The sequence below is a fragment of the Ambystoma mexicanum genome, chromosome 10, assembly GCF_040938575.1.
Source record: "Ambystoma mexicanum isolate Mex_15411 chromosome 10, UKY_AmexF1_1, whole genome shotgun sequence".
Taxonomy (NCBI): Eukaryota; Metazoa; Chordata; class Amphibia; order Caudata; family Ambystomatidae; genus Ambystoma; species Ambystoma mexicanum.
This window is the reverse complement of record NC_090932.1, coordinates 980,597,902-980,621,424: the sequence shown is the minus strand read 5'-3', so window position 1 is coordinate 980,621,424 and position 23,523 is coordinate 980,597,902.

Sequence of the window (23,523 nt, the reverse complement as noted above, 5' to 3'; positions counted from 1 at the left end):
GATCCACAATCTATCAAAAAACATGTATGTTCTGGATTCCCTGGGCGGGGGCACAACACTCTAAACTCGAGACTAAGACAGGATTGCCCTACACAAATTGATATTTTGTTCCAAAATATCCATACCTATACAACACATTGCTATCACGTTGAACACATTTGTATACTCATTGATTGCTTGATTGAGCTAGCTATGATCTATACATTGTCATTCTCAGATTTATAAGCACAATACTATAATTCATTTATAATGACATTGCCATGTTGTAATACAAATGATTCTAAGTATCCTTGGCTCATTATATTTATTGAGCCTTATATGTATTGTGGGATGTTTTTACCCATGCATCCAAGCCCTACCATAAAACTGTGCAGTACTGGCATGGAAAACATCATGATGGCCAGAACTCCCCAGAGAGTGCACAGGTAAAACATGAAGAATAGGCTGCAACCCATTTTTGCCTATGTTGTGAGCACAGGAGGGCACTGCCTAAAACCACCATTGGGCTACACACAAAGTAGCCTGAAACCATTGGGAATGGCAATGCTGATTGCCAAAAAGCAACTCAGAACTGTGGGGAATTCATTTTCGTAATCCCAAAAATGATTGCATTACCGGTACTCACCACTATCAGAAAGCCGGCGTTTTAAAACCACCAGACTTTTGTGTAAAACTGAACAAATGAAACAAAACCAGACCAAGGAAAGACTTGCTAAAAGGTGGATACAATGTAAAACTATATTCTGAAATGACTTGAAGGAAGTAATTATTTAATGTATAGGTAAAAATTGTCAGTTTGATTTGAATGTAGAAAACTGGGAACAAAAAGTGACATTTAGCTGAAACATGGCTTAACGAAACTGGATTCTGCCTGACAACAACTCCCGACAGGAGAAACCTGATCAGCCACTCTTCCCAGGCCTGGCTGCATCCTGAGGTCACATGGCCCTGTTGATTGAAAGGGGAGTGGCAGCTGGGGACTACAGGGAGTTGAACAAAGGCCTGTCCTGGACTCAGGCAAATGTTATATTGGGGGCGTCGTAAAATAGCTTCCTCTTGGGAGAAACTGGGGGGCAGCTGTGCCTCTGTGAACAAGCTGACTTGGGGGAAGTGGATAAACCACTTATTCCACCCTGTGATGTGGGAAGCCACACCCCTTTTTGACCAGGGCATAATTTTAAAAAGATAGCTAACTCATAGTGCGGACTGGTCAAAATTATATAAATAATATCATAATTTTTGTGATTTTTCTGTGAACATTTTAAGAGGCGTTAGGACCCTGTGGTGTATTCTGGGGGGTTGCTAGCGGAAAATAGGGTCTCACTCCAAATGTATGCATGTTAAAAATCAGACACTTTATCATCAGTAACCCATATCCCTGGTGCACATTTGTGTAAAATCTGGAAAGGTTTAGTGGTCGTTATCTGGATGAAAAGGGGAGAATTCTGTCATCAGTGGACATGACATCGTACAAAGACAGGGATCGGATGGTTTGGTGCTACAGAAAATATGTTAACTGGATCTATAATATTAGAAAAATGGTACATAGATAAATATGTATTTGGGTCAGAAATAGATTTGTGTGCAATCTGACAAGGGGAGGTTCCTCTGACCATAAAACCTACAGCATCACTCTGACTCACATTTCCTTCCCCCAATCAAGGGAGAGAGGAGGAATTGGCCAATGATAAGTGAGAGGGGCAGGTTTAGTTATGACCAACGCACACACCCACTTTCCAAAACACATAAAAAGAGACTGCTGGGACAGGTAGAGACATTCAATTGCATTTGCTGCGGAGCATGCTGACTGACGACTTCAAATCCAGAGATCCAGACTTCAAATCCATCATTCTCCATAACCTGTAGCAGAAATTAACTCCAGAATTTGTAGCAGAGAGGCCTGAATCCACCAGCTGAATCCTCTTCAGCAGGGCTCAAAACTAACCAAACTATTCAACAGCCGGGCGAGCTGTTTGAAGTTTTGCCGAGAATTTTTGCAAGAACCTGTAGCAGTACCCAGAAAGCAGTGTTACATCCAGAATCCAGAGAGGCTAGACCAGCAGAGCAGAGCTGACCCAGATCGCTGTGAGCAGAAGCGGTGCCTGATTAAACCGCCGAGCAGACAGAACCACAGCCGGACGTGTTGACCATATCCGTGACGAGGCCTAGTTCAAATTTATATTGTGAGTACCTAGCAGAACTGTGCAGAACCAATCTCTTAGTTAAAATAATCTAATCCAAACTATTTAACCTAAGTAGAACTGCCTCCTAGAAATCGTGTCATCTGTCATTTTTCAAAGCTGCACAACTGTCACCTGTCAATTCTGCAGCTGCAAGCTGTCACCTGTCATTTTGAGTTTACTTTAAATCCGAAAAACTACCTTTATGTATTCGTCCGTATCTCTGGAACCGTTTGGGCTAGGAACGAAATTTAACTTTCCTCTGAAAGCTTAGAATCTAAGCTTTCTAACAAGCCTAGACTTCCTACTCCTTATACTTTTACCGCAATCACGATTCACGCACTCGCGAAATTTACCGCGATTTGCGATTTTGGCTCAATTTCTCCACTTGTCAAAATAGCAGCTCCATTCTTTCTTTTGTTAAAATCCGTTTGCAACTTGGTAATAACCCATAGATCATTGCTAAAGTGAGCCTGAACTAATACCAACACGCATCTCCCACTCACCCTGAATCTCTAGAGGGAATTAAAATCAGTTGGCACATTTTCCCATCCATTGCCATCACATTTAAAAGCATTTTGGGCCTGTGTTTCAAACTCCTACCTGTTTCCTCTAAGCTTGCTGGGGGGGAACTGAATTTTGTATTGTATTTGATTGCATTCCTGAGAACTGTGTGCTCCTCTTTCCATCTCCTTCCATTTCTTACATTGCATAGGGGAAGGGGGTGAATTGCCAGGGAAAAAGTGATTACCTTATCTTTTGGTAAAATTATATCAAGTATTTCTGTACTGCATTTCATTCCTCATTGCTTTTCCCTTGAAACCATAAAAGTATTTTTGCTACTTTATCTGTCCTATACTAACTCCTCATTGATTGTAAAGAAGTGTGCTAGTGCCAGATTACCCATTGTTGATCAACATCATATGCCTAAGTGTACTATCAGATATTCATTTATTATAAAAGTGTGATATATATATATATATATATATTGTTTAAATTCTCAAATAAAACTTTTAATTTGCAAAACAAACCTACTTCTTGGCTCAGTGGGGTCAGGGGGATTCTAAGAGGGAGGTGTTATACAAGGGTGGTCATCCAGAGTACTGAACTAGACATAAAAATACATTAATAAGGGTTTTCCTCAGCATCCCAGACTAGGCATTGACTTGGCTGTAGTGTTGATTGAATACCGCTTACAGAAGTGGGGGCTCGGAGCCGGGACATTCTGGGTTAGATTTACCACTTGTGCAGATTAATACAGTGTGCCAACTGACCAGATACACATATCCGGTTAGATCACCACACTGTTTTACACTGTGAAAGCATCCCTCAAAGGAACGCTGTAAGGAAACGGTCTGTGTTGCAAAATAAAATAAAAACTTCTGTAAGTCAGGAAGGAACTCAAATTCCAGAATGACGACCTTGGTAGATATGAAAATAGCCAGAGAGCACTTCTTACATAAACTATTTGTGAGAGGTGAGTGGACTCATCAGGACCAAACGGTCTGGATGCAGGCAATCGCGCAACAGGTCACTGAAACAGGGTCAGATATATGGGGAGATCAGGGTCCCCTACATGCGGCCCTGAGTGAACTATATATGGCCCCTAAAGCCAAAGATGAACATAATAAGATTGCCAGGATAGCGGCATATTTGTATCTATATATGGGAGCCATGCAGTACAAATGTGCTGAAGGCCAAGATCTGGCAAATAGGCAACAGATGGCATTAGAGAAGGCCCAATCTGATCTGGACTCTTCTGAGCAGAGGCTGCTCAGGAGCCAGGAGTCAGAAAAGGACAGCAGACAGTACATCACTAAATTAAAGGAGGATATGGATGTGCTGCAACAGGAAAAGGCAGACCAGGATACCAGATTTCTGGCCTTGCAGAGGGAGTACCAAGAAGGTTTGGACTCCCTACTGCAGAGCCAGAAAAAGCTGGAGCAACAATTAAATTTCAATAGGGCATGTGCCGAGCAGGTAGTCACCCTGCAAAGCCACCTAGATAGGGAGAAGGCAGAGAGCAATAAACTGATTTTGAAAGACCTGGATACCCAGGCAGAGTTTGACCAGGAGCGCCAGAAAGCTGGTGCCTTCCAAAGGCAAAGGGACGACCTGGCGGCACAGATGCAGGCTCTTAGTCAGGAAAGGGATACCTTAGGCCAGGATGTCTGCCACTTAAAAAGGAAAATGGAAGAAAATCACCTGGCCCTCCAGGGACTGGGTGACCTCCAAAAAGAACACCAGAACTTGTTAGAGCACACCAGGAAGGTGGAGGATGCTCTGGCAAGAAAGGAGCAGGCCAATAGGGACACAGCTCAGGAGCTAACCCTCCTGCAGCAGAGACTGGCCCAGTACTCCAGGACCAATCAGGAGGCACAGAGAGAAAATGAGGCTCTCTGTCAGCACAATGATAGGCTCCAGCAACAGGTAGCGATGCAGGAGAGACTGATAGAGTCTAGTAAGGCCTTAACTGAGGAACTGAAAGCGCAGGCTCTTGCATTGCAACAGGGAGCAGGGGCTGATAGAGACGAGGTGCGCTGGGAAAGGGAAACGCCTGAGCATAACCTCAGGAGCCCTGGTACCAGAGGCCTTCATCTCTCCCAGTCCCTGGACTCTGCCACCCCCATGTCCCCTCGCGCACATGAGCACAGGGCCACGGAGATGGCAGATCACTATCCAGCTAGAAGTATGAGGCTCATAGGCCAGTACCTCCCAGGAATGGATGGGCGGGCATCCAGGTATGGGAACCCAAGCACAGTGCAATTTAGTGGGGAACCCCAGGAGAGTAGGCCCATTAAGGGCATCCGGAAAACCTCTGCCCAATTAGGTCAGTGGGGGGTACCTATCAAATCCTAGCAGCATGGAGGGGTCTGAAGACTCCTCTGAGCATTACAGGACACAGGAGACCAGGTCCCCACATTCTGCCAGCCATTCCCAGGCTCGCAGAATCCGGGAAAACCTGGAAGATCAGATGGGCACCTCTGGGAGCAGCGCTTCTGAGTCAGAGGATGAATGGACCAGGGTTACCCGAACCAAAAAGGCCAATAAGGCAAAAAGGGCCTTGCTTAAGGACCCATTGAAACAAATAAAGGCAATAAGGAGTGTCATCACGCCTTATCATAAGAACGCCAAGTATTCTGTTTGGGAACACTTGGAGCTCTATGAGCAAATGATGGAGACTTTCCATTTGAAGGACAGCCAAAGCTGTATTCAATATGTAAAGTGGACCAGAATACTCCAGTTTCTTTGCGGGGTTGGAGGATCAAAACCATTCAAGGTGGTCCACATACAGGGCGGCCATCTTGAAACATTTTTCTGTGCACAGAAATCCTCAAGAGGCTCGCAAGGCAGCCTACAATTTGCAATGTGGGGAGGATCAGGCCCCACAAGAGTTTGTGCAAGAATTAAAGCGTGCTTTTGCGCAGACCACCAGAAGGGTGCGCACGGATAGCAGAGAATTTATCAATACGTTTTTCCATGCCTTACCCAAATACATAATGACCCAGCTATTGAGAGATTTTCATGAGAAAAGATCTTTAGACTGGGTCATTGAACAGGCTACCCGGATCTATGAGGTACAGAAGCCCATCGAAAATAAAAATAACGCGCCGAAAAACCCCAAAACCAACAGCACCCCTGCTGCTGCCAAGGTGGCAGAGGTAAAGGTTGCCCCCGTTTTAGATTTGGAGATGGGGGGGCCTAAAAACCTACCTGCACCAAATAATTCACAGCCCAGAAGGCCCTCGGGCCAGTCACAGACAGGGAGTCGAGGCAGTAGTCCCACAAATGGGGTCCCCCGCATCCCTGACTATGTAAGTCCCCGCTACAATGGAAACCGACTAATCCTTGGTTATGTTTGGACTCCTCCAGCCCAAGGGGGGATCCAGCCAAGCACCTAACCCAGGGAACTTCCCTCCCAACTTCCCACAGGAGTGCAGAAATTCTCCAAATCCTGGGCAGAACTTTTTCCCCAGGTATCCACCCAATTTCCAGCCCCAAAATCATCCATCCTTATTTCCCCAATTCCCTGAGCCCAGACAACCTAATCCGGGAGAGGGGAGGCCAAGGGTGGAGGGGTACCAAAATCTTCCCAACCAGGGGTACTACCAGAGAAGGGATAGCTACCCTTCCCGGGATCAGCCCAGGGGAGAAAATAGAGCCCCATATCAGCCTGAGCGGGTTTCACAACTTGAACGCCAGGTCCAAAATATGGCACGGGATCTGGGTCACATACTTAGGGCTCAACAGAACCCTCAGATGAGCATGCCACCGCAGAATGCCCCAAACTCTGGACCTGGTGCTCCAGAACAATGACAGGGGCAGCACCCCGATAACCCACCGGTTCCCAGGGAGGAGGCACAAGGGGAAGGGGGGTGTAAAGCCTTGGTGGAAGCTTCCTTCCCAACTTGTAAACAGCCCCTGGAAAACCAGGAACCGGAAACAAAATCTCCTGCCCCTGAAAGCCTGCCTCCCAAGGAGCAGAGGGGGGGTAGGAGAAACAAAGGACCCAAACAGACCCACTTTGTGGAGGAGGTACAGGTCTTCCAATTTGAGGGAGAGGGATCCTCAGAAGATCCTGGGAAAAGGATCTTCTCCTTCAGAGATGGGGGAACTCCTCCCAAGGAAAAATGGGTCCCATGGGATGTCAATTCAGACTGGGGAGATGTGGAGACTGAGCTGCCGCCGCCCATCATCTCATCCCAGAACCGACAATACCAAAATCCCAAGGGTCAAACCCATCCTGATGACTGCCTCCAAAAAGGGCGGGGCGGCCCAGAACCGGAACCAGGGGAACCCACAATGGCTCTGATCTCCAGTTGTCAACTTTTTCTTTCAGATTCCCAAGGCTCTCCACAGAATTCTGCCCAAATCTCTTCGCTAGCAATGTCCAAAACCAGAAAGTTAGCCCACCAGTTGCCCAAAAATATGCATTATCTGTGCCCCCTTGAGGAGAAGGAGGGAAGATACTATGCACGGGTACAAGTACAGGGGCAGGGTACAATTTTGGCACTGGTGGACACTGGATCCCAAGCTACCCTTCTGTCCAAAAGGGCCTTTGAGGAACTAAATGCAGGAAGGGGGGAGAATTGCCGAATTCCTCTCACCTCTCTTCCTGGACAACTGCAGAACTTTGACGGGAAGGAAATTCCCGTTGAGGGGACTGCAGATTTGGACATTAAAATTGGGCGACCCAAGGTGAAACACCCGGTCATAGTAGTGACTTCAGAAGGCACTCCTTGTTTACTAGGGAATGACCTCCTGAGAAGGTTGTCACCCCTAATAGATTGTGTAAACAAGGTCCTTTGGACCCAGACTACCCGACCAATAACATTAAAATAGAGTGTCAACCATGTTAGTTTAAACGGCACCTGCCACATGGTTGAACAAAAATCGGACCAAGTATAATTTCACTTCCAGAACAACCAAACTCCAGACGTGACAGTAATAGCAGTAGGAAACAGACTGGTAATAGGGGGTCCTCTCTATTTCTGAAAATCAGCCTTCCTTCCAGTTTAAGGTGGTATTCCACACTGGAAGGAAACACCCTGAAATTCTTTACTAATCCACAATCAGAAACCCCCACTCCTATAGTCCAGAAGGATGTGAAATCAGATCAGAGCCTGGCTGATATTCAGCAAATTGTGGAGCAGTTGTTCATCCCTGTTCAGTTAAATGATGGGAAGGACTCTGTTCTCGCTCGAGTGTGTGTGAACAATGGTAAGAGCTTCATCAGCGAAGCCATGTTCCGCCAACTCCCAAAAGATCCAGCCATTCCCACATTCAAACTGATAGACAAATGGGAAATGGACCTGGAAGCACCTAATTCCAAACATCTCCTGCCAAGCAGGTGTATGCTCAAAATCTCCATTGGCAACAAGAGCATAGTCCATAATTGTTGGGTCGTGCGAGACGTCACTGCCGCCTTTTACTTAGGCAGTGACATTCTCAATCGCTTTGCCATTAGTTTGGACCTAATAAACTTCAAAGCTTGGTCCCGATTAGCGGATAATCCCATGGGCTTTGATGATCCAGAAAAAGCATTTAGGTCAGCTCAATTGCTACCTTATGCAGTTGAAATTCAGATCAAAGAGGAAGTCACCATCCCAGAAAGGACCCGACAATTCTCCCTGGAAGTGAAAGTTAAAAGAGGACAAAAATTGAAAAACCCAGATGCTTATATCCATCTAAATGCTTCTCTCCAACAGCAAGTGTTAGGGGTAAACCCTGTAACGCTCACCTGGTTCCCTCGGAGGCTGGGCGATGCAACCGTCTTCAGTGTCAGGCGTAGGATACGTTTGGCTCCCGGATTCGGCCCCTTTCTCACCGAAAGTTTAACCTGAAGGGTGAGGTGTCTGCAAGTGGAAAATCAAGGTATTAGTGCCTGGAAGATTGGGAGAAGTTCCAAGCCCCTCTCTCCCTCTCCCCTCTCTCCCCGTGGTACTCGGTCGATGGTTGTGCTCACCTTAAATAGGTAAATGCTAGGCTCTCCATCCTGCGTCTCAGGCAGGGGCGCTGAGTCCAGTTACTTCACTGGATATGAGTTCAGCCTCTTAATTGCAGAGGGTAAGTTGAGAGCGATGCCGCCGTGTGCTGCACGAGCGTGACTTGTAAGTATAAAACTTCCCTTTAGGTTGCTCTCTTCAAATGTCTTATCTCCTTAATGTCTGCCTTTTCCCTTTCAGATGCTGTCGGTGCCGAAGAAGATGCTCCCCACAGGTTCGTGGCAGAGAGCGTAACAAGATGATGGGCATACGAAAGCACGTAAGTAGAAAGGCTGCTCTAGGGCTGTAGAATGCACCTTAATGTCTCTTTTGTCTTTACAGGTACCGGAATGCATCGCGAGCAGAGTTGGAGCGAGCGTAACACAAGTAAGCAGTTTTGTAACTAAGCGTTACTAACCAATGTTCTTTGTCTTTGCAGGCCCGATGCCGTACGAGATATGCAGAAAAAACGCCTTGAATGCTGCCGATGGATCGGGTAAGTTGAACCGCCAACTCTGCCTTTGCCTAACCTGTGCCTTTTGTTTTGCAGGAGCTGCTGAAGACTGAGGATAGGTTCCCAGCAGGTAATTTTCGTATTCACAGGATCCGGAACTGAAGATTCACTGGAGCTGACACGGTGAGCGTCCTGCTGCAGATGCAGAATAACGCGAAGCACCTTGCATCAATCGGGCGTGGTTTAAATAGTCCATAGGAGTGCTTAGGTGTCTTCTTCCACAGCCTCGCCCAGACAAAAGAGTTCCTGCTTCCAGAAGAGGTCCAGCATCAATGATCCAGGGAGTGGTGCCTGCCCCACCCAGAAGGAAAAGTAGTCTCTGCCAGAAGAGAGTGAAACATCCTCTTGCTGGTAAGTAAGCAGCATGGTCTGCTGCAGGTAGGTCCACCCAAGCACTCTCACACTTGTTATGAGCCAGGCGCTTCCTGTGCCGGGACGGGTCCATGCTATGAGCCTGGCACCACCGGTGCCAGGACAAGGTCCAAAAGGTCCCTATTGGGACTTGCTGGTGCCGATAGTATATGTTATGAGCCTGCTTCCAAGGATGTTGGGCAGGTCTTGACTCCTTGGAAGCCGTGGTCATGACAGCACCCCCCCTCAAGGCCCCTCCCAATTTGTCTTCTCCGGTGGGTTTGTGTTTATCACGAAAAGTTCGATGGAATTTCTTAACCAGATGGGGTGCATGAACATGTTCTGACCGATCCCAAGATCGTTCCTGGGGGCCATAACCTTTCCAGTCAATCAGATAGTATAATTTTGATTTGGAAATCTTGGAGTCTAAGATGTCTTGTATTTCCAATTCCAGTTCTCCGTCCACAAGAATAGGGTCTGGAGATTTCGTCAAACGGGTTTCAGGTTGCAAGGGTTTTAGTAGAGAAACGTGGAAAACTGGATGTATTTTCATATGGGCAGGTAGGCCCAATTTAACTGCCACTGGATTAATTATGGCAGTGATTGGGTAAGGTCCCAGGTATCGCAGATTGAAAGTACGCGGTCCTTTTAGCGGTAGATGTTTGGTGGATAACCAGACTTGATCTCCCACAAGATATTGAGGAGCTTCCTTTCGATGTATGTCCGCACACTTCTTGTATTGTTCCTTGGCCCGCTTAAGGTGAGACGTGGCCTCTTTAAAGGCTTGAGTGATTGTAGAATGCAGATGATCTACAGCGGGTGTCCCAAGATTTTGAGGTGGATCAAGATTTGAAGTGCGAGGGTGGAGTCCATATAAAAGAAAAAAAGGAGTTTTTCCGGTTCCGGCATGGACTGAATTATTATAAGCGTACTCCGCAATCCAGAGAATGTCTTTCCAAGTGTCCTCCAACTGTTGTAACATGCAGCGCAGATACTGTTCCAGGGTTTGGTTGGTCCTCTCGGTCTGCCCGTCGGTCTGGGGATGGTGGCTGGTTGAAAGCCTTATGTCAATTTGGGCTAGGTGACAACAACTCCGCCAGAAGTGGGAAATAAATTGACTTCCTCTATCTGAGATTAAAACTGAAGGAAAGCCGTGCAACCGAACAATGTTTTCGAGGAACTCTCGAGCCAGAATTGAAGCTGTAGGTAACCCTTTCAATGGGATAAAATGGGCCATCTTCGAGAATAGGTCCACAATCACTAAGATTGTATTAAATCCCGAGCATGGTGGTAAATCCGTGATGAAGTCCATGGAGAGAGTATGCCATGGGTGTGGAGGAATGTCTATTGGATGTAAGAGACCTGCTGGCTTCTCCTTCCGGCTTTTGCTTTGAGCGCACACACCACAGGAATTTATGAAATTTTTAATGTCTTTTCTCCAAGACGGCCACCAGAAATGTCTTTTTATCTTTTCTGACGTTTTGGCAATGCCGGGATGCCCTTCCATTAAGGAGTCATGGTAACAAGAGATCACCTGTATTTGTAAATCGGTGCATGGTAGATATAATCTTCCTCGAAAGTATAGTAAGTTCTTATCCATTGTGAAATATTTTCCCTTGAGTTGCCAGTCTTGCACTTCTGCTGGAGTCAGAAGTTCTTTAACCTTAGCTTCAAGGTCTTCAATGGTTGTGCACTTATCAAACCCAGGATTCTCTGCTCCGGAATTATGGGTACTGGTTCAGGATTGGTCGTGAGTTCACCTACTCCAATTCGGGAGAGAGCATCTGCTTTACCATTCTTGTTGCCTGGTCGGTAAGTTATCACAAAGTCGAATTCGGCAAAGAATAATGCCCAGCGAAGTTGTCTAGATGATTGAGCTTTGGCTGATTTAAGGTACTGTAAATTACGATGATACGTGATGACGGTGACTGTGTGTCGGGCTCCGAGGAGATAATGCCGCCAGGCTTTAAAGGCGGACTTAATAGCCAAAAGTTCCTTATCTGTAATAGTGTAGTTGATTTCGGGAGCTGAAAATTTGCGGGACCAGAATGCTACTGGGTGTAACTGGTTTGTTTCTGGGTCTCTTTGCGAGAGCACTGCTCCCATTGCGAGACTGGAAGCATCAGTCTCCACGATATAGGGAAGTTCCGGGCGAGGATGTTTTAAAACTGGAGCCGAGGTGAATTTTGTTTTTAGTTCCTGAAAAGCTTGTTCCGCCTCCGTAGACCACTCGAAACGTTTATTCTTTCTGAGAAGGGCAGTAATGGGTTGGACTACTTGAGAAAAATCAGGAATAAATCTACGATAAAAGTTGGCGAAGCCCAACATGCTTTGAACTCCTTTCACAGACGTTGGTGAGGGCCACTTACTGATAGCGTCCACTTTTCTTGAGTCCATGTGGACTCCATTAGGTGACAAAATAAATCCCAAAAATTCGACCTCCGTGACATGAAAAACGCATTTCTCCAGCTTTGCAAAAAGTCTGTGTTTTCGGAGCCTCTCCAGTACTGCTGTGACGTGTTTTCGATGATCCGCCTCAGAGGACGAGTAGACCAGAATGTCATCAATATAGACAACTACACATACGTCGAAGAGCTCTCTGAGGACGTCATTCATAAAATACTGAAAAGCAGCCGGTGCGTTGCATAACCCAAAGGGCATTACTTAATACTCGAACAGTCCATATTTAGTACGAAAGGCCGTCTTCCATTCGTCGCCCTCTTTTATTCGTACTAAATGGTAAGCTCCTCTGAGGTCCAGATTTGTGTAGATACAGGCACTTTTAACTTGGTCAAGAAGTTCAGGGATCAATGGTAACGGATATCTGTTCTTAATCGTAATCTGGTTCAGGGCACGGTAATCTATACATGTTCTCAGGTCTCCTTCCTTTTTTGGAACGAAGAACAAAGCTGAAGAGGCTGGGGACTTCGAAGGACGGATGAATCCATTAGCCAGGTACTGGTCCAAATACTGCCTCAGGTGAAGATTTTCAGGTTCTGTGAGGGCATAAATTCGACTGCACGGAGGAGTGGATCCCGGAACCAAGTCTATCTGGCAGTCGTATGTTCTGTGAGGAGGCAGCGAATTAGCTTGATCTTTTCGAAAGACATCCTGAAATTCCCGGTATTCAGGAGGCAGGTGATGACTCTCAGAAGTAGTTGCTACTAGCTTAGTGGTAGGCTGAGTATAACAGGTAGGAGCGCATTCTGGAAACCGGATTGTCTTTGCTCGCCAATCGATTTGGGGATTGTGTTTCTCCAACCAAGGGATTCCCAGGATAACTTGAAACTGCAGAGCCTTGATCACATCAAACACAATCTTCTCTTGATGTCCATCTTGGCTTACCAACGTCACTTCCATGGTGGTGTGAGTTACTGGTCCGGAAGCTATTTCCGTACCATCCACGGTGGTGATGACGTCTTTCACCGTCTTAGGACAAAGAGATAGATTCATCCTGGCGGCCAATTCACAGTCCACGTAATTGCCGATTGCGCCACTATCAATGTATGCTTTAATGGCATGCATGCGATTGGGTTGTTCTGGACCCACGAGGACCATGGGCATGATGAAATGCGAGGTCAAATAACTGGTTTTAACGCTCGGCAAGCGGACCTCTACACTTGTCGGGCGAGGTCGTTTTCCGACTCTGAACCTTTGGCACCTTTATCGGAAGCTCCTACTATCTTCTTCCTTGGTTTCACGGGGCAATCTTGAAGGAAATGCCCCGAGTTTCCACAATAGAGGCACAATTGCAGTTGTCTCTCCTTTCCCTTTCCTTTTGGGTTAGAGGTCCTTTCACAACCCCAATCTGCATGGGTTCCAAGGTATCATTTCCTTTAGCGGAACTCTGTGGTCTTGAAAAGATTCGAGTGTCAATTCTGGAATGATCGGCTTTTCGATTTTGTATTCTATGATCCAATTGAACCACCAGATCAATGTATTTGGAACAGTCTTGTGGAGGATTCACCACCTGAGCCAGAACGTCTTTGAGTTCTCCACGCAGGCCTCTGTAGAAAAGGGTGATCCTCTTATCCTCAGGCCATCCGGTTTCAACCACTAGTCTATTGAATGATGCAATGTAGGCCAGAAGATCTTGATTGCCCTGTCGTAGTGAAAGAAGTTCATTGTCCAGGGCCTGTCCCTGAGAATGTCTTGCGAACAATCTTTCCATACTAGCTTGGAAGTCCTGGAAATTGTAAAGAATTGGGTTATCCTGAGTCACTAAAGGAATAGACCAATCTGCGGCACTGCCACTAAGATATGAGAGCACAAAGGCCACCTTAGCCTGGTCCGTTGGGAAAGCGGCAGGTCTACACAAAAAGTGCAAACGACACTGATTGATGAACACAGCATATCTTTTCGGATCACCTGAAAAGCGTTCGGGCGGGGCCAGAGGTACATTTCCTGGTAGATTAATTTGCACCGGATTAGAGGAAGTCGTTGGAGCATGGCTCCCCCCAGGGGTAGGCAGAGGAGTTTGTCCCGCTTGGGCTTGCAACAATTGCCTAGCCAAATCGTCTGTTCGTTCCTTAGAAACCACTAACTCCCTCCTTAGGGCATTTGTTTCCTGGCGCGCTGCGTGTACTTCTGCCCTCAACTCCCCGAGCAACTGGGCCAATTGGTCCGTGTCTGAAGTTTCCATTGCGCCTGGGCGGGAAATATGTGGTAAGGCTTCGCGTTCTGTAACGCTCACCTGGTTCCCTCGGAGGCGCGGGTCTTGGCTGGGCGATGCAACCGTCTTCAGTGTCAGGCGTAGGATACGTTTGGCTCCCGGATTCGGCCCCTTTCTCACCGAAAGTTTAACCTGAAGGGTGAGGTGTCTGCAAGTGGAAAATCAAGGTATTAGTGCCTGGAAGATTGGGAGAAGTTCCAAGCCCCTCTCTCCCTCTCCCCTCTCTCCCCGTGGTACTCGGTCGATGGTTGTGCTCACCTTAAATAGGTAAATGCTAGGCTCTCCATCCTGCGTCTCAGGCAGGGGCGCTGAGTCCAGTTACTTCACTGGATATGAGTTCAGCCTCTTAATTGCAGAGGGTAAGTTGAGAGCGATGCCGCCGTGTGCTGCACGAGCGTGACTTGTAAGTATAAAAGTTCCCTTTAGCTTGCTCTCTTCAAATGTCTTATCTCCTTAATGTCTGTCTTTTCCCTTTCAGATGCTGTCGGTGCCGAAGAAGATGCTCCCCACAGGTTCGTGGCATAGAGCGTAACAAGATGATGGGCATACGAAAGCACGTAAGTAGAAAGGCTGCTCTAGGGCTGTAGAATGCACCTTAATGTCTCTTTTGTCTTTACAGGTGCCGGAATGCAGCGTGAGCAGAGTTGGAGCGAGCGTAACACAAGTAAGCAGTTTTGTAACTAAGCGTTACTAACCAATGTTCTTTGTCTTTGCAGGCCCGATGCCATACGAGATATGCAGAAAAAACGCCTTGAATGCTGCCGATGGATCGGGTAAGTTGAACCGCCAACTCTGCCTTTGCCTAACCTGTGCCTTTTGTTTTGCAGGAGCTGCTGAAGACTGAGGATAGGTTCCCAGCAGGTAATTTTCGTATTCACAGGATCCGGAACTGAAGATTCACTGGAGCTGACACGGTGAGCGTCCTGCTGCAGATGCAGAGTAACGCGAAGCACCTTGCATCAATCGGGCGTGGTTTAAATAGTCCATAGGAGTGCTTAGGTGTCTTCTTCCACAGCCTCGCCCAGACAAAAGAGTTCCTGCTTCCAGAAGAGGTCCAGCATCAATGATCCAGGGAGTGGTGCCTGCCCCACCCAGAAGGAAAAGTAGTCCCTGCCAGAAGAGAGTGAAACATCATCTTGCTGGTAAGTAAGCAGCATGGTCTGCTGCAGGTAGGTCCACCCAAGCACTCTCACACTTGTTATGAGCCCGGCGCTTCCTGTGCCGGGACGGGTCCATGCTATGAGCCTGGCACCACCGGTGCCAGGACAAGGTCCAAAAGGTCCCTATTGGGACTTGCTGGTGCCGATAGTATATGTTATGAGCCTGCTTTCAAGGATGTTGGGCAGGTCCTGACTCCTTGGAAGCAGTGGTCATGACAAACCCAACACCATTAGTCAACATAGAACATGACACCATTCCAATAGAGGTGGATAACAGCGACTTAAAGAGTATTACTCTAGCCGCAGGCACCATTATTGGAATGGCGATTGATGACCGACATTTCTCCATTGATTTAGGAAATGAACTGTTAGGACCAATCCCCAAGGACTGTTTTGACAGTGACAGTGAGGACAATACAACACCAGACAGGATTTTCACCCGGCATGGGGGGAACTTCCTGGTGTACACGTCTTGCCCTTATGGTAAGGAAGATGTGACTTGTGACTTCAGGAGGGATGAGGTGATTTTCCAGGTCCATGAGGGCTGCCTTTCCCACCTGAAGCCTCCAGTCCAAATCAGCACTCTGACCAGGGACTTCTCCACCCAGCTGGAGGAGGCCGCTGAGATAGCCAAACCAGAAGTCTTTCCAGGCTTCAGGCAGATGGTGGAAGAGAGAGTCAACCTAGCTGATGCCTGTGTGACTCTGGAACAGAAGCAAAAGTTGAAACAAGTTTTCTTGGATTTCAAAGATCTCTTTGCGGTAGACTCATATGACTGTGGTCGCACCGACATCCACACCACAACAATTCCCACGGACCCTGGAATGACTCCAGTGTTTGTTAAGCAATATCGCTTGCCTCTCGCATCCATGTAATCCCTTACTGAAATAATTAAGTGCCTTGAGTCCCGGGGAATAATCCGTCCAATCCACAGCACTTTCAATAATCCGGTGCTGGGAATATTGAAGCCAAACGGCCAGTGGAGACTCTGCGCCGACCTTAGGGAGTTCAACAAACGGGTCCATACTTCCCGATGGCCTCTGCCCTACATTGACCAAGGGCTGGCCCAGATTCAGGGGTCACAGGTATTCACAGCAATAGACCTGACCAATGGATACTGGACCGTGCCTGTCAGTAGGGAGGACCAATACAAACTGGCTTTTACCTTTGGGGGGCCAGCAGTACACATGGACCCGGACTCCCTTCGGATACCTCAACTCCGGCAATGAATTCAACATTTTCCTACAAAAGGCCATGCCCGACCTGGGTGCGAGGGGTAACCTGGCTTATGTAGATGATGTCCTCATCAAAAGTTCATCTGTGTAAGAACACATAGCAGAGATCCGTTATGTTCTGGCACAGTTGAGGGCCGCTGGAGCAAAACTTTCCTTCCAGAAATCACAATGGTGTAGAACCCATGTAAATTTCTTGGGGCATGAGATTACTCCTCAGGGTCTCTGTCCCCAAGAAAAGAAAGTGGAAGCACCCCAGAAACTGAAGGATCCCACAACTCTGCAGGAACTAAGGAGCCTCCTTGGACTGACTAATTACAGCAGAAAGTTCATTGAGAGCTACGCAGAGATCACTAGACCCCTGATTCATCTCCTGAAGGGGGGGTCAAGTGGGAATGGGGTCCAGAACAATCCGAGGCGGTAAGAGAACTCAAAAGAAGCCTCTCACAAGCACCTTGCCTAGCTTACCCTGTCAGAAACAAGGAGTTCTTCCTGGAGACGGGGTTCTCTAATACGTCCTTGACGGCAGTATTATATCAAAAGCATGACAAGGTCAATAAAGTAATCTCCTATGCGAGCAAAACTTTATCCTTTGTGGAGGAAAAATTCAACGATTGTGAGAAGGCACTCCTGGCAATGGTGTGGGCATTGAAGAATTACCACCCGTTTATCCAGGGGGAACACATCATAGTGGTGACTCCACACCAGCCTATGCAATATCTCCAAAGTGACAGAATCCGGGCCGGAAATGTGAGTAATTCCCGAATTACTTCCTGGATTCAGGCTTTCCTGTGGAGGTCAGATATGGCGAAAACAAGAAGAGTCCCCTCGCGCAAGGTCTGGCTGACTTGCATGATTGTGCCAGAGAAAACTGTCTCGAGGACGAAAGTCTAAAAATCAAAGACAACATGGAGGCATTCCTTAATTCCCCACACAAAGTCTTTGAAGAAGACAAGTGTGAGGGAATGCCCACTGTCTATGTGGATGGATGCTCTTACCATGTTGACAACGACGGGGAGAAAGAACTGGTGGCTGGTTTAGGGAATGCATGGGTGAAGGAGTTCCCAGAACCCTCCGCTGGATACAAAATTGGTCCCCGAAGTAGTCAGGTGGCAGAATTTGATGGCTGTGCATCAGGCCATCCTCACTGCTGTCCAGCATCAACGGGAAAACCAGAGGCATGTTATGCGCTAATAACAAACCCCTGAAACATGGGAACTTAATCCAAAATATTGATGATCTGGTCACATCGAATGGGATGACCATCTACTGGAAAAAGATCAAGGGCATTCCAAAGTAGAGGGACCAGACAAAACTGGAAATGACTTAGCTGATCAGGTGGCCAAAACCGGGGCCATCCAAGGGGATCTAATAGAAATAGAGTTCCTGTTGGCGGAAATCCAGGTCACTGCTATCACTAGGTCCCAGACAAATGCTCACAATGATCTTTCAACTGCCCAATGGAGCAAGGAGACCCCTGATGCTGATTTGATTACAGCTCAGAAGGGGGATCCAATCATTGGTAAATTTTACCAACACCTTGAGGACCCTGAGAACTTTCCCCTGACGGACACAGATTACATTGGGAAAGAGGACCTAAGAGTGTTGATGAAATGTCCAAAAATGTTCAGAATCCAAGACAGTTTGTTGGTAAGGAAATCCCAAGCTGGCCATGATCAGTGGGTGGTTCCTACCTCATTCTGAAGCCTGATGTTAAGTCACGCCCATGATGCGGCCACCGCCGGTCATAGGGGGTTTCACACAACACTGGAAATCTTAAGAGAGGTTGCATTCTGGCCACACATGGGGCAGGACCTCGACCAATACTTGAAGGGGTGTCTTGTGTGTGCACAATTTCAGGCATCATCCCTCACACACCGTGCGCCTCTCCAAAAGAGGGGATGACACTGCCATGGTCAGATTTGCAAATCGACTTTGTAGGCCCTGTGATTTGCTCGTCTAGAGGAAACAAGTACATGTTGACCATTACATGCTTGTTTACCAAGTGGGTGGAATGTCTCCCAGCCCCAAATTGCAAGGCAGAAACAGCAGCTGCCCTGATGATTAACCACATCTTTTCCCGTTTTGGTCTACCTCAAAGGATTGAGTCAGACAGGGGTAGCCACTTCACCAGTGAAGTAATGACAAAGATGTGGGAGATACTGGGTGTCAAAAGAAAGCTACACATTGCTTACCGGCCAGCTTCTTCTGGAACAGTAGAGAGATATAACCGAACCATTGTGAGCATCTTAAAAAAGTTTGTGGCAGATTCTGGGCCAAGTTGGGATATCCGATTACCTCTGGTCCTAATGGCCATCAGATCTTCCCCTTCATCTGCAACCAAAATGTCACCATTTGAGTTGATGACTGGACGCAAGATGGTGCTTCCCCAGCATTTGCTCTACAGAACCCAAGAGCAAACGTTGCTAAATGTCTCCACAACTCATGAGTATGTGGAGAATTTAAGGAAACACCTTCAGCATGCTTTTGCCTATGCTCAGCGGAATCTAGAAAGATCAGCCGAGAGCATGAAGACCCACTATGATTTAAAAACTACCCGAAAGGAATATAAGGTAGGTGATCGGGTCTATCTATACAATTTTCAAAGGAACCAGGCCAAACAGCGAAAATTCTTGCCTACATGGAAGGGACCGTTTGAAATTATAGACAAGATCTCCCCTGTAGCGTACAAGATCTGCATCCCTAAAGGCAGTCTGGCGGAAGGGGAAGACAAGTGGGTACATATAAATCAGCTAAAGTGTTGCCATCCCAGGCACACTCTGCAGCAACTGGAGGAGTCCTCTGCAATACCAGGAGGGGCCGCTCCAGAGTAATTCAGTTCCAACCCTAAAATATCCCATATATAGTCTCTAAAATATTATGACGCTTGTAAGCCACTGTCTCTGAATTATATCTTGTTTTTAAAAATTGAAATGCTATTTCTATTAAAGTATAAAATGTATATGTCGCCCCACTATATCAATAGTGGGGGAGAAATGTCTATGAATAGGTATTGCCGCTTTTCCTTTGTCGTCCTAGGAGAAAGAAAACCTGGAGACTGGCCAGGGAGAACGAGCCAAGGACCGGGAGCAAAGATCCGAGGGGGCCGGGGTACCGCCCAATATTCCCATCAGGACCGGAGAGGAGAACCGATCGATCTAACCGGATGGGGGAAAAGATGCTGAACTGTGCCATCTACCGGAAGAAGATGAGGAGAACATCCCAGATCTTGCGAGTTCCATCAGCGAAAGGACAGAATGGCCATCGCAAGAGGGGGGGGCTTGTGGGATGTTTTTACCCATGCATCTAAGCCCTACCATAAAACTGTGCAGTACTGGCATGGAAAACATCATGATGGCCAGAACTCCCCAGAGAGTGCACAGGGAAAACATGAAGAATAGGCTGCCACCCATTTTTGCCTATGTTGTGAGCACAGGAGGGCACTGCCTAAAACCACCATTGGGCTACACACACAGTAGCCTGGAACCATTGGGAATGGCAATGCTGATTGCCAAAAAGCAACTCAGAACTGTGGGGAATTCATTTTCTTAATCCCAAAAATGGTTGCATTACCGGTACTCACCACTATCAGAAAGCCAGCGTTTTAAAACCACCAGACTTTTGTGTAAAACTGAACAAATGAAACAAAACCAGACCAAGGAAAGACTTGCTGAGAGGTGGCTACAATGTAATACTATATTCTGAAATGACTTGAAGGAAGTAATTATTTAATGTATAGGTAAAAAATGTCAGTTTGATTTGAATGTAGAAAACTGGGAACAAAAAGTGACATTTAGCTGAAACCTGGCTTAATGAAACTGGATTCTGCCTGACAACAACCCCCGACAGGAGAAACCTGATCAGCCACTCTTCCCAGGCCTGGCTGCATCCTGAGGTCACATGGCCCTGTTGATTGAAAGGGGAGTGGCAGCTGGGGACTACAGGGAGTTGAACAAAGGCCTGTCCTGGACTCAGGCAAATGTTATATTGGGGGAGTCGTAAAATAGCTTCCTCTTGGGAGAAACTGGGGGGCAGCTGTGCCTCTGTGAACAAGCTGGCTTGGGGGAAGTGGATAAATCAGTTATTCCACCCTGTGATGTGGGAAGCCACACCCCTTTTTGACCATGGTATAATTTTAAAAAGATAGCTAACTCATAGTGCTGACTGGTCAAAATTATATAAATAATATCATTATTTTAGTGATTTTTCTGTGAACATTTTAAGAGGCGTTAGGACCCTGTGGTGTATTCTGGGGGGTTGCTAGCGGACAATAGGATCTCACTCCAAATGTATGCATGTTAAAAATCTGACACTTTATCATCTGTAACCCATATCCCTGGTGCACATTTGTGTAAAATCTGGAAAGGTTTAGAGGTCGTTATCTGGATGAAAAGGGGAGAATTCTATCATCAGTGGACATGACATCGTACAAAGACAGGGATTGGATGGTTTGGTGCTACAGAAAATATGTTAACTGGACCTATAATATTAGAAAAATGGTACATAGATAAATATGTATTTGGGTCAGAAATAGATTTGTGTGCAATCTGACAAGGGGAGGTTCTTCTGACCATAAAACCTACAGCATCACTCTGACTCACATTTCCTTCCCCCAATCAAGGGAGAGAGGAAGGATTGGCCAATGATAAGTGAGAAGGGCAGGTTTAGTTATGACCAAAGCACACACCCACTTTCCAAAACACATAAAAAGAGACTGTTGGGACAGGTAGAGACATTCAATTCCATTTGCTGCGGAGCATGCTGACAGACGACTTCACATCCAGAGATCCAGACTTCAAATCCATCAATCTCCAGAACCTGTAGCAGAAATTAACTCCAGAATTTGTAGCAGAGAGGCCTGAATCCACCAGCTGAATCCTCTTCAGCAGGCCTCAAAACTAACCAAACTATTCAACAGCCAGGCGAGCTGTTTGAAGTTTTGCCGAGAATTTTTGCAAGAACCTGTAGCAGTACCCGGAAAGCAGTGTTACATCCAGAATCCAGAGAGGCTAGACCAGCAGAGCAGAGCTGATCCAGATCGCTGTGAGCAGAAGCGGTGCCTGATTGACCCGCCGAGCAGACAGAACCGCAGCCGGACGTGTTGACCATATCCGTGACGAGGCCTAGTTCAAATTTATATTGTGAGTACCTAGCAGAACTGTGCAGAACCAATCTCTTAGTTAAAATAATCTAATCCAAACTATTTTAACCTAAGTAGAACTGCCTCCTAGAAATCGTGTCATCTGTCATTTATAAAGCTGCACAACTGTCACCTGTCAATTCTGCAGCTGCAAGCTGTCACCTGTCATTTTGAGTTTACTTTAAATCCGAAAAACTACCTTTATTTAATCGTCCGTATCTCTGGAACCGTTTGAGCTAGGAACGAAATTTAACTTTCCTCTGAAAGCTTAGAATCACGCCTAGACTTCCTACTCCTTATACTTTTACCGCAATCGCGATTCACGCACTCGCGAAATTTACTGTGATTTGCGATTTTGGCTCAATTTCTCCACTTGTCAAAATAGCAGCTCCATTCTTTCTTTTGTTAAAATCCTTTTGCAACTTGGTAATAACTCATAGAGCATTGCTAAAGTGAGCCTGAACTAATACCAACACGCATCTCCCACTCACCCTGAATCTCTAGAGGGAATTAAAATCAGTTGGCACATTTTCCCATCCATTGCCATCACATTTAAAAGCATTTTGGGCCTGTGTTTCAAACTCCTACCTGTTTCCTCTAAGCTTGCTGGGGGGGAACTGAATTTCGTATTGTATTTGATTGCATTCCTGAGAACTGTGTGCTCCTCTTTCCATCTCCTTCCATTTCTTACATTGCATAGGGGAGGGGGGTGAATTGCCAGAGAAAAAGTGATTATCTTATCTTTTGCTAAAATCATATCAAGTATTTCTGTACTGCATTTCATTCCTCGTTGCTTTTCCCTTGAAACCATAAAAGTATTTTTGCTACTTTATCCATCCTATACTAACTCCTCGTTGACTGTAAAGAAGTGTGCTAGTGCCAGATTACCCATTGTTGATCAACATCATATGTCTAAGTGTACTATGAGATATTAATTTATTATAAAAGTGTTATATATGTATATTGTTTAAATTCTCAAATAAACCTTTTTAATTTGCAAAACAAACCTACTTCTTGGCTCAGTGCGGTCAGGGGGATTCTAAGAGGGGGGTGTTATACAAGGGTGGTCATCCAGAGTACTGAACTAGACATAAAAATACATTAATAAGGGTTTTCCTCAGCATCCCAGACTAGGCATTGACTTGGCTGTAGTGTTGATTGAATATCGCTTACAATATTCTTGTCATTCCCTACATGTTTCTGTCCTTCTATGAATTAAATACTGAGCATTCTTCCGAATCTTTTTTTCATCACAACTTTCCTCACAGGGGCTGTTCATGCCCATGTATATGTAGCTGATCTTAGTACTTCCTTGTTGTTTGTTATCAATTTCTATGGCATCTCCTAGGGTTATCCTGTTTTGATTTGACACCCTAGTCAATAGTGGGATTTCTTCTTTTGTATTCATGGATTCTTGTTTACAGGAAAGACATTCTTTACTTTAGAATTCACATCTTCCAAAGGCTACATCCCACCATTTTGCATGCATCCACATGAAATGGAAGGACTGAGTCTTTGGAACATGTGAATTCCAACATAAGGAATTGCTTTCCTGTACAGAATGTAAGTATTATTTTTCGTAAAATTGCAGAATGCAGGAATTGTGTTATTCTGGATCCTAAATATGAAGAGAGAGACTAATAACCAATCACAAACAAGTACACTCTGATTCAAGTCCAAAATAGTTTTGTAACGTGACATGACATAGCTACTTTAAAGTTGTGTGATTTGGCTGAATGACTTTGAAGTTAGTTTCAAACAAGTTCTAATCAAATTGATCAAGAAAACT